The sequence below is a fragment of the Nicotiana tabacum genome, chromosome 15 (assembly GCF_000715075.1).
Source record: "Nicotiana tabacum cultivar K326 chromosome 15, ASM71507v2, whole genome shotgun sequence".
Taxonomy (NCBI): Eukaryota; Viridiplantae; Streptophyta; class Magnoliopsida; order Solanales; family Solanaceae; genus Nicotiana; species Nicotiana tabacum.
This window is the reverse complement of record NC_134094.1, coordinates 46,754,322-46,762,000: the sequence shown is the minus strand read 5'-3', so window position 1 is coordinate 46,762,000 and position 7,679 is coordinate 46,754,322. Positions and strand designations below refer to the sequence as shown.

Below are 7,679 nucleotides of genomic sequence, written 5' to 3'. Positions count from 1 at the left end.
GATTTCTGTAAGTATCAGCTGGTAGAGTACCTAGAACTCTCTCAGATAATATGATTGCAATTTGTCCAACATGTCTCTCCAAGTTTCGAAAACCAGTACCCAATTCTTTGATAGCTGCCCCGTGAGCATCCAACCTCTCATTTGTCTTGATAATGAAGGCCTTCATTAGATCTTCTAGACCAGGCTAATTGCACTGTTGAGGCTGAAACTGCTGCCTCTGCTAGTTTTGGAAGACTGAAGCTCCTAGTCCCTGAGGTCTAGAGTTATTTTGTTGCCATGCATTTACAGTACCTCCAGGTGAACTCCATCAAAAACCGGGGTGCCTCTAACCCATCGCATTATAATTTCCCACAGCATTCACTTCCTCAGTTGAGGCTTGACACTCATAAGTAGGATGTCCTCTTTCACATATATCACAAGCTGCGTGAGGCTTACTTTGTATCGTAGCTAAGGTCAACTTACGTATTTCTTTAGCCATAGAATCAAGCTGTACTTGTACAGATGTGTTAGCATCAACCTAGTGAACTCCTATCGATCTTTTTCTTTCAGCACTCTCAGAAGGCCACTGATTTGTATCTTCATACAACTCATCAAGAATTGTGACTATCTCCTCTGGATTCTTCTTCATCAAATGACCTTCAACTGCATTGCTCTATGTTCAACGTGAGGCCGATGTCAATCCATCCCAAAAGTCCTAGAGTTGCATCCAGAGTTTAATTACGCTATGTTGACACTTTCTGACTATTTCCTTAAACCTCTCCTAAGCTTCAAACACAGTCTCAATATCGTTCTGGCAGAAGTTATGGATTTCTCTTCTAAACTTGCCCGTCTTAGCTGATGAGAAATATTTATCAAGAAATTTTCTGGTCATCTCATCCCATATTCGAATCGATCCATTAGGTAAGCTTCGAAGCCACTGCTTTGCATCATCTTTGAAGTGTGAAGGGGAATGCCCTTAAGTAAACAACATTATGTGACACACCATTGTACTGAAAGGTGTTCATAATCTCCTCGAAGTCCATTATATATGTGCTTGGATCTTCGTTTTGCTTCCCTCTGAAGATACAATAATTCTGAAGAGTTTGGAGTAACCCTTGCTTCTATTCAAAATTATTTGCTGCAATTGGAGGTGGTATAACACTTGAAAAACCTTTATTGTAGACCGGTCTAGCTTAATCGCCAAGTGGTCTCCCAGGCAAGGGTTGATTTTGATTAAGATGGGGAGGATATAACGACCCGACCGGTCATTTTCATAGTTGTAGCCCCGTTTCCCCATTTACTTCTCATTTTATACTTTATAGCTGTTATGTGACTTGTCGGGGTAGTCGTTTCGGGTCCGGAATGAATTCAAAATGAAATGAGATACTTAGTCTCAAGGTTGTAAGCTTAAGCTGAAATGATTGACCAGATGTTGATCTATGAGTAAACAACTTCGAAATGGAGTTTTGATGGTTCCGTTAGCTCCGTTGGGAGATTTTGGACTTAGGAGCGTGTCCGGATTATGATTTTGAGATCCGTAGTGGAATTAGGCTTGAAATGGCAAAAGTTAAATTTTTGGGAAGTTTGACCGGGAGTGGAATTTTTGATATCGGGGTTGAATTCTGATTCCGAAAGTTGGCATAGGTCCGTAATGTCATTTGTCACTTGTGTGTAAAATTTGGGGTCAATCGGACGTGTTTTGAAAAGTTTTGACGTCATTTGTAGAAGTTGAATTTCCTTAGATTCAATAAGCTTGAATTGGGATGTGATTCATATTTTTGAAGTTGTTTAATATGATTTGAGGGGTCGACTAAGTTTGTATGATGTTTTAGGACTTGTTGGTGTGCTTGGTTGAGGTCCCGAGGGCCTCGGGTTGATTCCGGATGGTTAATAGATCAAAAGTTGAAGTTGAGTGATTGCTGAAGTTTGACCTCTACTGGTGTAACCGCACATGCAGAGCTTTGCTCACAGGTGTGGGCTGGCTTGCACAAGTGCAACTTGGAAGGGAGTGTGCAAGTGTTCGCAGGTGCGAGAAGTTTTCTGCACCTGCGTGGCCGCAGTTGCGCAGAAGCGGATGGCACACTGGTACGATAGAATGTTCCGAATCTGCGTGACCGCAGATGCGGCAGGGGAACCGCAGAAGCTGAGCTGGGCAGATGGGCTTGGTCCGCAGAGGCGTCTTGGGTTCTCGCAGAAGCGAGTCCACAAAAGTAGAGTGAAGGACTGCAGGAGTGGAATATGCTGCAGATACGTGTGTGATGTCACTTCTGCGACGCCGCAGAAGCGGTTAAGTTTCCACAGAAGCGGAAGTGCTGGGCAGATAATTAAAACACGGGTTCGCGATTTTGGCTTCATTTCAAACATTTCAAGCACGGGTTTGGGTGATCCTTGAGAGGGTTTTTGAGGGGATTCTTGAGGTAAGTTCCTTGTGCTCATTTTTGATCAATAATCTTGCTTCCCCATTGATTTTCCCACCTAGTTGGTGTGTATTTAAGGTGTAAATTGGGAGTTTGAGGCTAGGGATTTGGAGAGTTTGATTTGGGGATTTGGGTGACAATTTGGTGTCGGATTTTTAATAAATTTGGTATGGTTAGACTCTTGATTGAATGGGCTTTCGGGTTTTGTGACTTTTATCTAATTTCGTGACGTTTTCAGTCAATTTTTGACTTTTGATTAAATACTTAGCATTTCCTTATGGAGTTGATTCCTTTAGCCCGTATTGATTTTATCGAATTGTTTATGGCTAGATTTGATGCATTCAGAGGCTGTTTCGAGGGACAAAGGGTGTGTTGGAGTAGAGATTTTCCCGGATTGAGGTAAGTAACAGTTCTAAATTTGGTTCTGAGGGTAAGAAACCTCGTATTACGTGTCATATATTTGATTTTGAGGTGACGCACATGCTAGGTGATGGGTGTGTGGGCGTGCACCGTAGGAATTGTGACTTGGTCAAATTCCATGGAATTGTGTAGTTGAGTAATCTGTTGTTATCTGTACATTCTCCATGTATTAGAGAAACTGAACCACAAATCATGTTAGCAATCATGTGTAGACTATGTGTTGGCACTGTAGGGATCCACAAAGGTCGTGTACATGTTGAATTATCTGCTAAATTATTATTTTGTATTCAGTCACAGTTTTACTTATATATTACATCTCAGTCTCTATTGTTCACTATTGATGCATCATATTATTGTTGTTTGGGCTGCTTATCATGATTTATGAGAGCCAGAGAGACTGGAGAGATTAATGACTGAGTGATACTGAGGGCCTGGTTGTGAGGATGTTTATGGGATCGGGTTGCACTCCGCAACATGTTTCACTAATGTATGCCATGATTAGCTTGTAGCACTTTGGCTGAAGGAGCCCCTCCGGAGTATGTACACACCGCCAGTGAGCGCAAGTACCTACTGAGTGCGAGTGCCGAGTGACGGGTGCTGAGTGATTGAGAGGAATGAGTGACTGTGAGGAAAGAGTGAATGTGAGGTTGGAGTGAATGGGAGAGTGTTGCTCTGAGAGGATGCATTGACTTCATTGTTGTTGCACTTCAGTTGTCATATATCACTGTCTTGAAATTTCTGAGAGATATTATTTTCTGTTTCATTTGAACTTGACATGAATTACTATTTTGGCCTTATTTGTCGAACTTGAAAGCATGCCTACCTTACTATGTTTAAATTTCTGTAATTGAACTTTAGCTGTGAAGCTTGTCAGTACTTTCAATTCTTTATTTAGTATTGTTACTTACTGAGTTGGTTGTACTCACGCTACACCCTGCACTTCGTGTGCAGATTCAGGAGTTTCCGGACACGGTGGGTGTTGATTTCATCGCATAGTTGATCTTTTGGGAGATTCCAAGGTAGTTGCCCGGCATTTCGCAGGCCTTGTCTCTCCTTCCCTATCTTTCTGCTTATTGTATTTAGTTTCAGACTATCATAGACAGTATTTTCTAGAATTGTGACGTATAGATGCTCATGTACTCTGTGACACCCCGATAGTTGGGAACTTCCGCGTTGTGTTTTGGGTTTTTATCCCTGTTTTTATGAGAACTTTTATTATTTAAACTGCTTTAATTCATTTCTGTTAAAGGTGTTGGAATTATTTCGAAATGTCGGCTTGCCTAGTACCACGATAGGCGCCATTATGACAAGTTAGGATTTTGGTTCATGAAAGACTCCGAATCGATGTTCAAAACTCAAATAATCACTTTAAGAAAGTTTAGAAAAAAACCCCCAATTTCTCTTTAAAATCCATAATCCAAATGCCAAAACCGAAGATAGATTCATGAAATATAATTAAAACTGAGTAAAAAACATTAACCCTAATCTATGTGGTGAAAATCGCCTCCAAAATCGCCCAAATTCGAACTCCATAAATCAAAATATGATAAAATGACCAAGTCCTTTAAAATAGAGTACTTTGTACACTACTCCAGAGGTACCCTTCGCGATCGCGGTCTCCAGCATCGTGATCGCAATTCCAAAATTTTTCAGCACAAAGTTTACCCTTCGCGATTGCGAAGAATAAATTTCCATTAACCCTTCTCAAACTCTTCTCAGACAGCCTGTAGTGTATTAGACATAACGTTCTATACATAACTTCAAATAACAAACAGTTTGACTTTTTGAAAACGTGAAACAAAGAGCTACAACTTTTGTTTTTGGATTATCTCCAAATTCCTTATAGATTGCATGATATAAGCTTCCGAAGTCAGCTCAGTGACAGCAGAAAAGTTTTTTCGCGAACGCGAAGCTTCCTCCATGAATGTGATTCACATGTCCATTTTTTCCATTTTACTCTTCGCGATCATGACCAATGCTCCGAGATCGTGATGTACACCACTGTAGCAAAAAACCAACAGTTGAAAATGGCCTAAAAATGGTTCGAAATCAATGCGAAACACACCCGAGCCTGTCGGGACCCCATCTGAACATACCAACAAGTCCCATAACATAATACGGACTTGCTCGAGGCCTCAAATCAAGCATAACAACATCAAAATCACAAATCGCATCTCAAATCGAACTTAATGAACTTTTGAACATTCAACTTCCAAAACTCGTGCCGAACCACATCAAATCAACTCGAAATGACCTCAATATTTGCACATAAGTCCCATAGGACATAACGAAGCTATGCCAATTCCCAGAACTACAATCCGAACCCGATATCATCAAGGTCAACTCCCGGTCAGACTTATGAACATTCCAAACTTTCAAATTGCCAACTTTCGCCAAATAGTGTTGAAACCTTCTAGAAACATCAAAATACAAATCCGGGCATACGCCCAAGTCCAAAATCACCATCCGGATCTAAAAGAACCCTCAAAACTCTGATCCGAGATCAAATACTCAAAAGTCAAACTTTGTCAACTCTTCTAACTTAAAGCTTCCTAATTATGAGTCATTCTTCCGAATCAATCCTGAATAACCTAAAAACCAAAATCGACAATGCACACAAGTCATAATATATCATATGAAGCTACCCAAGACTTCAAACAACTGAACGGAATGAAAATACTCAAAACGACCGGCTGTGTCGTTATAATATAACCAACCGGTAGAAAGAAACTCTTCACACAACATCATAAGGATCACACATCCATAGATTACCTGACGAGATCGAAACACACACTTAAATTATGCTCGCTAGTCAAAGATAGTATAGTATTATATCGTATCTACAGTGATTTGAGTTAAATAGTATTTCCATAGTTTCTAGCTTGATTTCTATTAAGGAGAATCAACACTTGAGATTTATATGATTAATAACTATAATTTACTAAGAGTCTAAAGCTATTGACTAATGACAATCGAAACAAGGAATAAGAAAAGAAAGTTATCAGTGGGAGAATATAGGGGTTGATAGGATAGGTGCAAGATAATTGTTTGGAATTTAACTCTAGATAATTCACTTCTAAGGCTTAAGTGAGTCTCTCGAATTCACTCAATTATTAGTTCAAACATTCAGTAAAACTCCTCTCTCGATTAAGTCTTAACCTAACAAGATGAACTAATTTAATCATGTTAAGATATGCAAGAATACATAGTGGATTGGTCTTTAAGATAACCTCTATCGATTATCCTCATAACTAGGTTTAATCAATGATTCAACTAGTCTCTTTCGATTACTCAGAAGAATTAATGAACTCAACCAACAATATAATGCAAAGATATCACAAGTTATACCTCTCTCAATTACATGAACAAGTGAATATATATGCAACAATTAAATCATCCAGAAATGCTTCAATACATAAAACTTGATTTATAATCCACAAACAATCATCAATACACCAAATCCATCAAACCCTAAAGCGAACTACTTGTTACATCTCGTGTTTTCATACGTTAAAGTTTCGTCATAAGTTAATCAACATAAGTTCGGGAAGGAAATTATTTTGAGATTGCAAGTATTATGCTATTTCAAACAAGGGATAAGTAAATTCGTGAAGGTGAGAGGGTAAGCGAATCGAAGAAAAATAAGTTTCGTCAAAGTTTGGCAATTTGGGATAAAATACGGTCCGAACTATAATACCCGATATTTATTGACTAGTACCACACAAAGTACCATATGACCATGATAGTATGATGTATAAAGTGTATTCAAAATGAGTAGTATTTTAAGTAATTTGAGATAATTCTTAATTATGTGGGTAATTGGTCAATTATTGGTTTAACGGGAGATTAACCATATAATTAAAGATTTATTTATAATTGTAGGTGGGGACAAAGCCCCCGCCCCCCCCACGTGGAAGCAAGTGGAGAAATATCTAATGAATATTGACATAGGCTACTAAATTAGAACGACACATGGATAACACACAGTCATCAAAAACGTAGAAGGAATGCCTATGTTAGTCATCTTTACAATTATGTTCTATTGATATCAAAAATTCATTTTTGGAGGAGATTTTGGAAGTTCATATTAGCAACGGCATGAACTTCATGTAAAGATGAAGTTTACATCATGAGACTTCATGTTACAATAGAAATGACAGTTCTTAGATTTGTAAAGAAATTCATACGAAATTTGCACTGTGTAATAACAACGAAATTTTTCCCTACTCCAGGTATGTTTAGGCTAAGCCCTTCCTTTATTTTGGCATGATCTCGTAATTACATGAGTTTGATAACGAGGCATAAAGAGAAATTCATATTCCGGAATTTATGTACATTTTCCTAGTCTCATAAGTTACAGTATTCTCCCTTATCGGGACTTTTTATTAAATTGAGTAATGTCTTCTTCAAGTCAAGAGAGAAGAGGTTCTATATATACTTATTTATGGACTCTACCTAGCTCGCAAATTCGACAGCTAGTTGCATGTAAAGAGGTTATTTGTGGGGACTGAGTCTGCATTACTCTTAGTTGAAGATGGATATTAAAATCAGTGTTTAAGAAATGTAGGTCCTTCTATTACGTGACAAAAGTGCAAATGTTCTTTGGTATGCAGAATAGCCTATGCTTCTTTTGTTTTCAACTAGCAGCATGCAATTTAAAAATAAAATAAGTGTTGCTTGGTTACGTTATCCTATTTCATTATCGCAAGGAAAAGTATTAACACGCTTTTGACCCTAAAATAGGTTTCCCGTTTCTTGTTCATTTAGATATACAGTATTATAGTATTTTCATTACCATCGAGCTATAATCGATGGTCAGGCCCCTATTGGGCAACCTCTGATCATATGGTATGTTATATACCG

At 38.5% G+C, this 7,679-nt stretch overlaps 1 non-coding gene across 1 annotated transcript; it reads left to right on the top strand.

The window, feature by feature from the left end:
• The first annotated feature begins 719 nt into the window (after positions 1 to 719).
• Positions 720 to 823, top strand: LOC142169997 (small nucleolar RNA R71). The gene has a single exon (XR_012699616.1). It is a non-coding gene; the product is annotated as a small nucleolar RNA R71 (small nucleolar RNA).
• Positions 824 to 7,679: the final 6,856 nt, after the last annotated feature.